General features: G+C 35.1%; 1 protein-coding gene and 1 pseudogene across 1 annotated transcript in view; both read left to right on the top strand.

Moving 5' to 3' along the window:
• Dok6 (docking protein 6) overlaps positions 1 to 13,403 on the top strand; it is a 457,708-nt gene that overhangs the window by 167,409 nt on the left and 276,896 nt on the right. The gene's annotated exons all lie outside the window — the stretch shown is intronic.
• Positions 2,590 to 5,833, top strand: LOC106026932 (60 kDa heat shock protein, mitochondrial-like; annotated as a pseudogene).

The following is a 13,403-nucleotide window of genomic DNA, read 5'->3' as shown; positions in this document are numbered from 1 at the left end:
GCAGTAATCTTGTGCCTCTCTTATCCTTTTATTCCATCTATGCTACAAGCCTATTGGTTGGTGCTACCCACAGCCAGGATGGACCTTCCCATTTTCCACTTCCAGAACTATGCTAAACTAAGCAGTGGGACTAATTTAATTATCATATACCCTTAATCCTTATCCACATACCCAGTGTCCAGCTACCTCTTAAAAGCACCACCAGTGAGCACAAGGCTTTAATGGAATTGGTCTTAGATACAAATCATCATAACAAGAACCATTATACTAAAAAATACCAAGATTTAGTATGAAATTACAAAATCATTACAATATGCTGTTAGCACAAGGATAAACATAGATCACTGGAGGGGAATATAGGAAAAGTGAACCAACACACGATCAGTTGAACTGAGACAAAAGTACAAAAATAAGTCAATGGAAAGAAAAAAATTTAAACAAATGCTGTTGCTTCAGTGTTCAACAGTGGAATGTCCTAGGTAAATAACTATACACTGGCCTTCCTTCACACCATGACAGATCAAAGGTAGATCATTTGTCTAAATTGAATGGCCATCATGGTGGGGGTGGGGACGGTTGGGAGATGACTGAATCTACAGTGTATGGTGCTGCGATCAAGGTGTGTGATTACTGAATCAGTCCAATGGTTGATTTGTCATAGTTATGGCTAGGATTTGGGGGTGTGAATACTACACCTGCCCTAGGGCGACTGCTCTCATGAAATATAAGACAGAAAAAGGACTAATACCCTCTTGCCTGCTTTCTTGCCATGGACTGTTTCTCTTTGTTATATCCCTCTTATGCACACTGCTTTGGAACCAAATATGGACTGAAACTTCTACAATCTGTGAACCAAATAAACTTTTTCTCCTTTAATTTTGAGTGTTGAATATTCTGTCCCAGAAGTGAAAAAACTAAATAGGACAGTTAAAATACTGAACAATCATCTATGTCTAATATCATTTAAAGAGTGAATAAGGGAGAATAAATGGTTAGATGTAAAACATTCTGGGCTCTTATAATTTTGGCCTCTAAGGTTGAGAGGCAAAAACAAACCACTATTTAGGCAATTTTCTCAAGAATTTTTGATGTAAGACACATAATAGGTATGTTTTTAAACCATAATATGTGTTGTAAGACACCTGTGAACCCAAAGAGCCAGAAATAAAGGCTGGTTTTTCTAGAACTAAGGATATTTCATTCATTTTAACAAAAGATGGGATAAAGTATGAGACCAGGTATAAATAATGGATTAAAATTAACATTATAAAATGATGACTATCACTTCAAAACTATACTTGATTGTGTGTCAGCACTCCTCCCAGTTAAGTGAAAAATCAATCTTCAAACAGCATCAAGAATACTACGAGAACAGGAATAGCAAAGGGAATAATCTTTCAACAAATAACCAGTGTTCAATGACTATAGCTTGAAGCTACTGAAAGCCCTTTAATAACTGTGTTCCGTATATATGACAGCTAAAAATTTACCTTTCTTGTGGCAATGCTAAGAAGATTAAAGTTTTAATTACTACTACTTTCCTTTTATGGCATTGGCAAGGCTAATTCACTTCCTGGGTGATTTAAATTTCCCTTCAGGAATTTTATCAGGATTTTTTCCTAATCTGATTGTGAAGTGAAAAGGTAAAGTTAGACTAGTCCTTACATGGAAGAATAATTACAGTATAATTTATCAGTAGGAAGAAATCTTAAAAAAAGAATATTCATAGTTTCTCATTTTGATTTTAGTTTAACAACATTGTCAGGAGCATCTAACTGGCTGTCTTATTCTATTATATTATAGTTTCAGCCTTTTATGTCACTTTAACTATTTTTCTTCTTCCCACATTTTTATGTAGCACAGTGACACTGATTTTTGCTTAGCATATACATCATTTTACTTGAATTCTTCTACAAATGTTTTATTATTATAAAATGCCATTTCTTCACTCAAATATGATCCATTCTTCAACTCATTAAAATTATATTACCATTAAGCAACTCTGATTGGAGTAAAAACCTTCACCATGAAGATTTTGCTTTCACTGGGTGAGATGTGTGACCTTAGATGCTTCTTTTGCTCTTCAAAGCAGCGGTGAGGGAAGCCGCCCTCTTTGTTATAAATTCACTATTATTCCCAGCTCACGTATAATGAACACAATATCATTATGAATACGTTATAAAGCTTTGTGAGGCTACTAATCCAACTGTGAATGCAGTGTTTATTCTCATAAGACTGCTGTGTCTCAGTGCTGGGACAGATACCAACATTCAGATCACGAGGGTGTAAGATCCCCTGTCTTTGCCAATAGGGACAGCAATTGTCATTTTCCACCATGACTATTGTGACAAATAAGACCCACCAGAAGAAGGATGTAGGAGTGTTGGGAGTAGACCATAAGTGCTAAGCACTATTTTCAGTAATGTTTTACAGTGTTACAATCTTTTTGGGGATGTAGCTCAGTGGCACAGTGCCTGCCTAGTAGGTGCAAGGTCCTGAGTTCAATTTCCAGTACCCAAACAAATAAATAAATGAAAAATATCACAATCTGATGATGTAAAATGTTTGTGAACAGCAAACTGTAAAGAAATGAAAGTGGAAAGAAGCTCTCGCTCACCAGCTTTCCTCACCAGGCTGCCCCAGAGGCCGCCCAGCAGCAGCACTTGGTGCCCTGTGGTTCTACCTGGCTTGTGCAATGTCCTTTTGCTGGCTCACAGCTTCTGGGCTAATGCTAAAGAGGTGAAATTTGGTAAGGACGCCCCGTAGACCCCCCTGGATGCCGTGGCACCAACACAATGGAAACAAAAGGAACAACAGAGATGAGGAAGTCCCAAAATAACACAAGATGATGTGACTATTGCCAAGTCAATTGAGTTAAAGGACAAATACAAGAATATTAGAGCAAAATTTGTTTAAGATGTTGCCAACGACAGGATCAAAAAGGTGGGGGATGGCACTACCACTGCTAGTGTCCTGGCTCGCTCCACTGCCAAGGAAGGCTTTGAGGAGATCAGCAAAGGTGCAAACCCTGCGGCAATCAGCTGTTGATGCTGTGATCGCTGAACTGAATAAACATCCTAAACCTGTGATCACTGCTCAGGTTGCTACCATTTCTGCAAATGGAGGCAAAGAAAAAGGCAACATCATATCTGATGCCATGAAGAAGGTCGACAGGAAGGACATCATCACAGTAAAGGATGTAAAATTCTGAATGATGAATTGGAAATTATTAAAAATGTGATGTCTGATTGATGATATATTTTTCCATATTTTATTAACACATTAAAAGGTCAGAAGTGTGCATTCCAGGATGCAAGTTCTACCGAGTGAGAAGAAAATCTAGCATCCAGTCCATTGTACCTGCTCTTGAAATTACCAATGCTTACCAAAAGACCTTGGTCACAATTGCTGAATACATTGATGGAGAAGCGCTCAGTACCCTGATTTCAAACAGGCTAAAGCTGATCTTAGGTTGTCGCAGTCTAAGCTCCAGGGTTTGATGACCACAGGAAGAACAAGCTAAGAAACATACTATTGCTACTAGTGCTGCCATGTTTGGAGAAGAGAGATCGACCCTAAATCTTGAATATGTTCAACCCCATGACTTAGGAAAACTTGGAGAAGTCATTGTGACCAAAGATAGGGCATGCTTTTGAAAGGCAAACGTAACAGAGCACAAACTGAAAAACATACTCAAAAAATCATGGAGTAATTAGAAATTGCAACTGTTTCTCCTCCTCACTGTGAGGAGGAGAACAGCTGGCAAATCTTTCAGATGAAGTGCCTGTGCTTAAGGTTGGGGGGACAAGTGATAGTGAGGTGAATTAGAAGAAACACTGGGTTGCAGATGTCCTCAGTGCTACCAGGGCAACGATGGAGGAAGGTGCTCTGCTGAGGATGGCTGTGCTCTGCTTCAGTGCATTCCTGCCCTGGGCGTTTTGACTTTTCTAGGAAAGATAAAAAATTTGATATATAAATTGTAAAAAGAACTCTTGAAAATTTCTGTACTGACCATCGCTAAACCATGGGTGCTGAAGGATCCATGATAGTTGAGAAAGTCCTGCAGAGCTCCTTTGAAGTTGGCTGTGACCCTCTGCCTGGAGACTGTTAATATGGCAGAGAAAGGAGTCATTGGACCCATGGTCTTAATAGCTGCTCTTTGATGCTGTGGGCTGATTGCTCTGTTAGCAATGATGGTAGTTGTAGTCACAAATATCCCTAAGGAGGAGAAGGACCTTGCCATGGGTGCCGTGGGCGGGTGGGTCGCAGGACAGGTCATGGCATATTCTAGCCTAGGACAGCACTTGGCCCTCGTGATGAACTGTGACAAGAAGCACTATGCAGGGTCCCTCCCAGTAACTTCAGAGAATGCAGATGCAGGAGCTGAAGAAAAGACTGGGTGATTACATGCATCACTGCAGGTTTCAGTTAGGATGAATTGTGGCTTACCACTGTCACAGTCTATGCCTACAGATAATTTATTTTGTATTTTTTAATACAAAAACATTTGTACATTCAGAGCCACATACTAATGTATTGCTTTCAACTTAAATCACGGAGGCATTTCTACTGCTGTTCTGTTACTGTCAGGAGAGCTTGCCAACGCAGATAAGACGTTCAGAAGCAGCCTTTCTGTGGAGAGGAAGAGCAATTTGTGTACATAGCAGGGATGATAAATTATATGGCAACCTTTGTGTAATAAAACTGTTTAAAATTGAAAAAGAAAGAAAAAAAAACAAAGAAAGAAAGAAAGAAAGAAAGAAAGAAAGAAAGAAAGAAAGAAAGAAAAAGAAAGAAGGAAAATGGTTAATCTTGACCCTGGAAATCTGGACCATAAAGATGTGATATTTAAATGGCTTCGTTAATGATTACTGTGTTTTGACAAAGCATAAAAATTAACAGAAATGTATTATGTGAAGAGACTGTGACTGCAAAAGTTATATTGTGTTTTGATTTGAAAATAATTTGAGTGGTCTCCTGCTGGCCAACTCTGAAAGGAGATCTAGAATGGGGTTAAAGGCCTTGGAAGTAGACACAGTAAGTATTTAAAGAAACCTAAAATGATTTTACACATAAGTTGAATTTTGATCCTTTTATCAGCAGAAAAGTTGTGATAAGTATGAAGTGGCCTGCCATACACTCAAATGAATTTTGTTAATATTTTAGTACTTAAAAGTACTATATTGTCACTTATTTTTATTTGCCCTAAAATTTACTCTCATGATCAATAGCAAGAAATTAATCAGTCAAATGAGTAAAACATTTATAATCTGAGAAATTTCTGAAAGATGAGACAAGGACAATTATTCCTCTATCAGTTTTAACTCTATATTGTACCCTGTCTGGAATAGTATATGAGAGGTTTGTGAGTATTAATGGTTTCATTTAGACATTTGATATGTTTACTGTGATAGAGATCTTGCTGCATAAATCAATTTTTGTATGAAACTGTTATACAAATGGCATATAGCCTTTTTTAACTTCTTGGTACCAAAAAATTTGAATTTCAAATCACTAGCTACTGAAGGAAGTTATTAAAAATGCATTAGGGTTGAAAATGTAGCTCTATATAATTGTCACAACAGATACTGAAAACAAATTTATCCTAGATTGAGACTGAAATAAAGCAATTTACATAAGGTCAACTAATACATTTTCCTTAATTTTCTAAGTAGATAAAAAAGAAATGGTTTATATAAATCTTAATGAAATAAATATGAGTGTTGTCCATAGGGAAGAAAATATAAAGAAAATCTCTCAGAATTGTTAATAAATATGGAATGATATGAAGTTTCAGGAATGAAAACTACAGGTGGCCCCCCAAAAATGATGCTTAAATTGGAATCAGCATTATTTTCTAAATCCTTTATTAACCAGATACTGAAAACATCATTTCATTCTGTATGCTTTACTCTTGGTCTTCATTTATTTTTTTTAAATTAAGTTTATCTATACATTATAGATACACATGATAACCTTATTCGTCATAGGGAATTTGTACCTGTACATGATCTATCTTGATTTCTCTTTTTACTTAATCTGCTCTTCTCCCTTTAACCCTTCTTGCCCTCCTTGTTTATAAAGCTTTGTTTCCAGTTTATCCTTCTGTAAGATTTTTTCTTTTCCCTTCCTTCTCCTCATCTGCTTCTTTCGTGCCTCCTTCCTTTTGAACAATTTCAGAAAGTAAATGAGGACCAAATGTACAATAGATATTATAAAACATGAATAAAATATTCTTCTTTATTTAAAACATCTGAGAGTCTAAGAAAGAATAAAAGTGATCCAAAGAAGACCACCTGTATAGCACATGCCTAAAAGCAAAGTCTTTGATAAATCCAGTCACAGTGTATGTACATGATGTTACTTTGAATATACTCTTATTTTGATTTCATGTTGTGATGGCTTCACACTTGGATGAATGCACACTTGATGCAACTGGAAGGGTATTAAAAAGCTGAGTGTCTCTTGAAATACCTAAAGGCAGTTTCTGGAGTGATTATCATTCATTTGGATAAAAAATTTCATATCTGTTTTTCATTTATTCATCAATATATCCATTCATCTATCTGCAGTTCTGCACTCTTGAAGATCTAGTTTACTGAACATAAGCATCTATTAATATACACATTGGGTCTAGAAAAGCCACACAATAATCCTAACCTTGTCTGAGAGTATACAAGAGTATGATTTATGTCAGAAAAATTACTAGCTTTTTTACTCTTTAAAACTATTCACTTTTAAAGGCAGTCATTTATAATGGTACTGTCTCATGATATACTGTAATTTAAAGTATGTTTTCCTATCTGTAAAATGTACTACAGCACAGAATGTAAGGGATTTATTATATGTAAGATATTATGTAAGGATAAAGCAGTTTTTCTTGTAAGAACCACATCTGCTTCAGCCTGTATCTTGGAATCAGGAAAGTAATTCACACAAACTTTACCAACATTTTTAGACCAATTTGCATAATAGCATAATTTTTGTAATTTTAAAAAGATTATTTTATATGGCAAATCAGATAAAGAAAATTCATGCTACAACTCTACTTTGATAGTATTTCTATCATTTCCAAGCATTCTTACATTTATTTTAAAGATTTAGATCCAAACTCTTTCTTATTTCATATTATCCACAGTGCTTTTTGCAGGTTAAAAATCTCTTTTTTTAATTCATCACAAATTCAGCCTAAATGTACAATAGCTGACAGATGTACAGAAAAGAATCTGTGGTATGATGTTCCTGAGAATAAACGTTTTTTTTTTCTTTCATCAGTCTAATTTTATATATTTTAAAACGTGAATATATGTCCATTTACCTACAATTTTAAAAACATTTCAATGAGATTTCATTCTTGAGTGATATTTTGTCCTGCACTACAAACATGTTTATCACCTTTTTAATTTATAAATATTACTTCACATTTATTTTTGAAAACATATAGTATTTTAATTTTTGAAGCATTTTAAAGGTATGCTTCCTTTAATACAGTAACATTTTGATGCCCATTGGTCAATTCTAGTTTATGTGCCAAGAGCAATCATCAGATAAAATCTGTGGATAAGAAAGGAGGCCATGAATTTAGGGAACTGTGGGTTTAGGAGACTGAAGTGAAACTACTTGATTGATGATAATTGTTCTATTTTTGCCTTGGAATTATTTTCACATATAATTTGGTCTCCTAAAAAGCAATTGAGTTGTTGCTCTGCAGTATTAAGAGGAGTAAATTATTTGTTTTTGTTTCCATGGCAATTTTTTGCCTTTGTAGAATTGTAGTGTGAATTTCCTTTGCTCAACTTTTCCTTTCCATTGCTTTCAATCAAGCTAATCTTATTAAGCTATCACATGTTAAGTTTATCCTGATTTTCAGTAGCCTGCAAGTTCTCTAATCCTTTTAATTCTTTCGTAAGAGGTTTATGAAGATTGTCCTCCCACATGATGTTCTAATCCCAGAGCTGTGTTAGCCAACTCTGCCAAGGTGGACCAAGAAGTTGCCTTGACTATGTTTTATTGCAGCTGTTTTTCATAAGTAAACTCTTCTCATCTGTCTATTACTATGCCCAGTTTCTGAATGTTTTATGAAGTTCAAACATTAACAATATTTGGGATACAATTTTAGCTTTTTCTTGCTGAATAACGAATTACTATTAACTCAGGAGGTGAAAAGGCACCCACTTAGGAGCTCACAGTTCTGTAGCTGAACAGCTAGCTCAGCCTTTCTCAGGATTTTGCCAGGCTAACTTAAGGAGTCAGGCAGACTGACTTTTCTTTCCTCTGGTGACTCTGGGGACAAATCACCCAAGTCCCTTGTGTTGTTAGCAAAAATCAGTTTCTTGTAGCCAAAGGACTGATTTCCTGTTCCCATTCTGACTGAGGGCAACTGGAGTTCTCCATGGTTCTCCTCAGGTGGTCTCTCCTTCCCTAATCCAGGAGGGCTCATCAAATCCTTTTCAGGCTTTGAGTCTCTCACTTCTCTGTAGTGACCCAATATAGAAAAATCCTGCTTTTGAAAGGCTCCAAGGAGGAGATGGAGCGTGCCTGAGGGATCTGTCTTTCTTAATGCACAGTAAATGGTGTCTTATGCACAACCTAATAATAAGGCATGTAGAGCGAGGGTTGAGGGATCTTGGAGGACCCCTTAGAATTCTGCTCACTACCAGTAACATTTGCCATCCTCTAAGACCCAGTGATTCATAGCCTCTTTGTTGTGGCTCCAGGACCATGACTGTTCAGCACAGTGACAAAACTGTCTATAACTGATGGAAAATTATTAGTCACAAGTAACAGGACTTCACTAAGAAAATCTGTGGGCTTGCTTACATCATTTTTCCAGGCTGTTTGTTTAAAGTTTAGTAGTGGGATCAAACTCTAGTGACCTACCACTAGAATTTCTATTTCATTTTCCTTTTAGGGAAAATATTTTAGGCTGACCTAAAATTAATTAATTAACCTGAGTTAATACTCATGGTATATGTGAGATGTGTGCATATACAAATATTTGAAGTGAATATAATGTAATATTTTCAATTCAGGAATGGAGATGGATTTAATTCATTGCAAATTCAACACCTATGTGTCATATATTTCTTTCTTTTCTGTACTTACTACAAAGACAGAAAAAGTTGATCATTTTTTTTACACTTTCTACAGATAAAGTGACATATTTCTGGTGAAAGATATAAAATGAAGTCTTTTGGAAGCTCCTCAAGGGACTTTACATTTTCTAATGTGGCCAGTAATATCCTCTAATCCTTTTCCATAAATCAAATGCTTGCTAGTTGGAGATGCAGCATTTTATGAACATGAAAAGATAATCCTGACAAATACTAAGAGAAAAGAGATATGGATCCGTGATGCTGCTGCTATCATCAAACTGCTGAGCCAGCTCCAGTACCTGCTTACTTCAAAGTTTTTATGTGAGAAAAATCGGTTTGTTTAAATCCGTAGCTTTATTTACTTATTTATTTATTTTTAATTTTGTAAAGGACTCAAGAGTGAAAAGTGTAGGTTTTGCAGACTCCAAGATTTCTCAATTCTGCCATTGCGGTATTTAAAACAACCGTGAACTAATTCTGTCTTAGTTACGTTTCTCTTGTTGCTGGGACAAAATACCCAACACTAAAAATGAAAGAAGGAAAAGGTTTATTTCTTACAGTGTTTGGAGGTTTCAGTCCGTAATTGGCTGGCTGCAAGGAAGAGTGGCGTGAAGTAGCCAGGCCAAAATGGCAAGCAGAGCAAAAGGATCCAAAGCAGAAAGAGAAGGAAACAAGCCTCTTCTCTTGGTCTACACTGTACACAGGCCACCGCCCCCCACTTCAGGGTGGGTGTAGCACTCACCAAATCTCCTTGTCCTCCTTTGCACAGGATGAGGATATTTACAAAGTAAGAGCTCTAGGTCCCTGCTGAGTTTCTTGGTTGAACTTCTAAACTTCTCAGGTTGACACAATGTATCAGCCATAACAATATCTAAAGATATGGGCCTTGCTGTATTCAGATGAATCTGTCCTAGCAAAGCAGGTGGTAAACCAAATTTGGTTCATAGGTCGCAATTTGCTCACCCCAGGTTTCAATTACTGATAATTGCGTTCTCTACTGTTTGAGGCTAGATTTATTAAAATTTCTGTAAGTGTAAAATCTTAATATCTAGATTCTATAAATGTATAACTTAATCCTAACTAAATATTATCAGCAACAAATACATAGATCACAACTAGAGGTAGTCTCTTAGCTTTCTTGTACCTTTAAGAATTCGTGTATTTTAGTTGCCTAGACAAAGCTAACAACTGATCACAATCTTGGTGGCCTAAAACAGCTTAATTTATCTTCCTAAAGTTTTAGAAGCCAGGAATTAGAAGCCAAGGTGTCAGGTGGGGCACACTCCCTCCCTCTGTGTCCCATATAGGGAGCCTAATGGAATGACCCAGTCCAGCAGCTGGAGGCTTTAGATGCTCCTGTGTGTGTGGCAGCATCCCTCTCTCTCTGCCTTTGTCTTCGCAGGGCTCTCTCTTATGTGTTTGTCTCAGGTCCCCCTTAGTCTTTTGTAAAGATAGTATCCACACTAAATTCAAAGAGTCACTTCTCATTTTTTTGAATTCAGGCTGGGGTGCCTGTAATTCCAGCACTCAGGAAAGAGGCAGAAATGTGAGCTGTGAGTTTGAGGCCAGCCTGAACTGCATAGCAAGACCCTATCTCAAAACAAAACAAAACAAAACAAAACTCTGAACTTTATTATATCTAAAAAGACTCTGTTTCCTAATAAGGGAAGTCATGGCAGCTAAGATTTAGATACATAATTTTAAGGGCCATTATTAACTGACTAATAATTTAATTTTGTACATTTAATTAAAAAAGTCAAAGTACCTGAATGGCATCTATTAGTATCTGTGTAGTAAAGCTGTAATTCAAATTAAGAGCAGCACTATAGTCAATGAAAAATATTAGACATGGTAAATTTATACATCTGGAGAAGGGTACATAGATTTTCAATGATACTGCATATTTTTCTGTTTTCTATTTTTCTACATTTCTCAGTCGTGAATTTGCATTATCTTTCTGTTTTATAATAGATAATCTCAAAATAATTTAGGAGTAATAATGTGCTGATGTTATCTTGAACTCTCCACAACTTGAATACATTTTTAGTTGTATTTTCCTTCATGTAGTAACTTTTTGTTAAATGATTATTTGTCATTGGTAAATCACAAGACTTTCAGGGGAAAAGCTGTTGTATAAATTGATGCAAAACACAGTACCATGAGAAACACGAAATATAGCCCTTACTCTGGCCATGACTGTAATTGTGTTGCAACCACCCAAATCAGGACAGTTATCTTCCACATTTGTACAGTGAAGAAAGATCAGCTCTAAATTTGCTTTATTAATGGCAACGTTTTTGGAAGTAACAAAGATCCTAATTCAGTATTTTAAAGTGAATTATATATCATAGCACATTCATAAGAAAACTAGTTTCAATAACTAGTTCAACACTAAACTGACAGCCTCTTTTGTTTTTCTCTACCTGTACTCTGCCTCCTGAAGGATTATCTCATCTTCATTAGTCTAATAGAATGTCAGACAAGGATGCCCTGATAGTAAGAGAAATTTCTTCCAGGGTACAAGGAATACATGACAAAAGGGTAGATACCTGGACAAAATTGGATTCAGATTAACAGTAAGGGAATTAGAGCTGGAAGCACAGTACAGAGTTATCAGTGTCTTCTGCAGTCATACTTGATGTGTGCACATGATTAATTCTAATAAAGACACGAAAATTCACAAATGCTAAAGTCTGTTATAGAAAGGCATTAGGTGTAGGATCAAATAGCTCAGAGTGTATAGCATGCATTAGGACCTGGGTTCAATCCTTAGCAGCAGGAATGTATTAATAAAATTAAAATAGCAAAGTATATATAACCTACATATATCATCCTCTATATTTTAAATCACATCTAGGTCACTTCTACCTGTGAAGATAGTTATTATACTATATGGCTTAGGAAATTATAACAAAGGAAAGTCTTTATATACTCATTATAGACATAATATATAATAATATATCATTCTCAAATATATTTGATCTGTAATTGTTGGGTTCCAGAATGTAAAACCATGAAAAAAAGTGGGCCAATTGTAGCTAATTTCAATTCTGATGTAATGGTGACCTATAATTATTAATTTGTAGATGATGCATTTCGTAGTGCATATAATATTTGACAGACCATTTATATGTCAAAGATATGACAGATACAATGACAGTGAACATGTTGGGATAATCACATAGCTAACATGGGAGTTAGCTGTTTTTATATGACTTATCAGACTATATAAGGTCTCTCACAAATAGCTTTCACAATAAATATTGAGTTTTTTCAATAATATAAAACTATTTTTATCAGTAAGCAGAAGTAAATATAAGGAAATAAGTTCTGGAAAATTGATGTATTTACTTTAAAGGAAACAAATAATAATTCTATAAACACTTATGACTATATATGTCTACAATGTATTACGCAATAATAATATTTAAATCATTATTATCAAAACTTAGAAATCAGGCAGTACTTATAAATTTTAAGTATAATAATAATTGTTAATAACAGATTGCTGAAATTCCTATCTTCTTAATGGAAAATCAATATTCTATATCTTATATATTTATTATACTTGCTCCAAAAAGTACTATTTAATTTTCAAAAATCAATGCTCTTTCTCAATAAAACAAGAATAGATTAATAAAACATCAGGGTTAATAATCATTGTTAGTAAATTAATGAAACGTATAATTTATATTATATTCATTTGAATCTACTTGGAAAAAAATCTAAAGTTTTCCTTCAGTTTTCTCAAGATAGGTTTAAAAAATTTAGCACTTAATTAGTATGTATCTGTTTCAATTGTCATGAAGTAACTTCTAAAAGACACTTTAAAATTAATAACAATTTCAACATTTATATTTCCCTCTATTTATTTGGGTTGTAAATACTATACATAAATTTTTACAATAGTAAGAGGGGTGTTAATTGCTAAAATTTAATTTTTAGAGTCAGGCTAAATGGAAAGATGCACAACACAAATAGTATGATTTTTAAATTATATAGTTAATCCTAATTTATTCTAAATACGCGAATAAAATCATCCTAAACAATTTAGACTTAGTTGGAAAAAATATCACCATGTACTTCAGCATATATAATATACCTTTCGTTAACTAGCTGAAGTGGTAGACCAAGTAAATGTCATTAACCCTTCTGAGTCACAGGAAGAACAGTTTCTCGCTATGATGTTTGGTCTTCTATTTATTTATAAATCCTAAAATGTCGGTATGCCCTCCATCTTTGGGCATACAATGAGAAGGAGCAAATCCCATTGTCCAGTCTCTTCTCAATCCACAGGATCTGAGAAGA

The sequence above is a fragment of the Cavia porcellus genome, unplaced genomic scaffold (assembly GCF_034190915.1).
Source record: "Cavia porcellus strain 051 isolate PalLab524CR breed Dunkin Hartley unplaced genomic scaffold, mCavPor4.1 scaffold_20, whole genome shotgun sequence".
NCBI lineage: Eukaryota > Metazoa > Chordata > Mammalia > Rodentia > Caviidae > Cavia > Cavia porcellus.
This window is presented reverse-complemented; position numbering and strand designations above follow the sequence as displayed.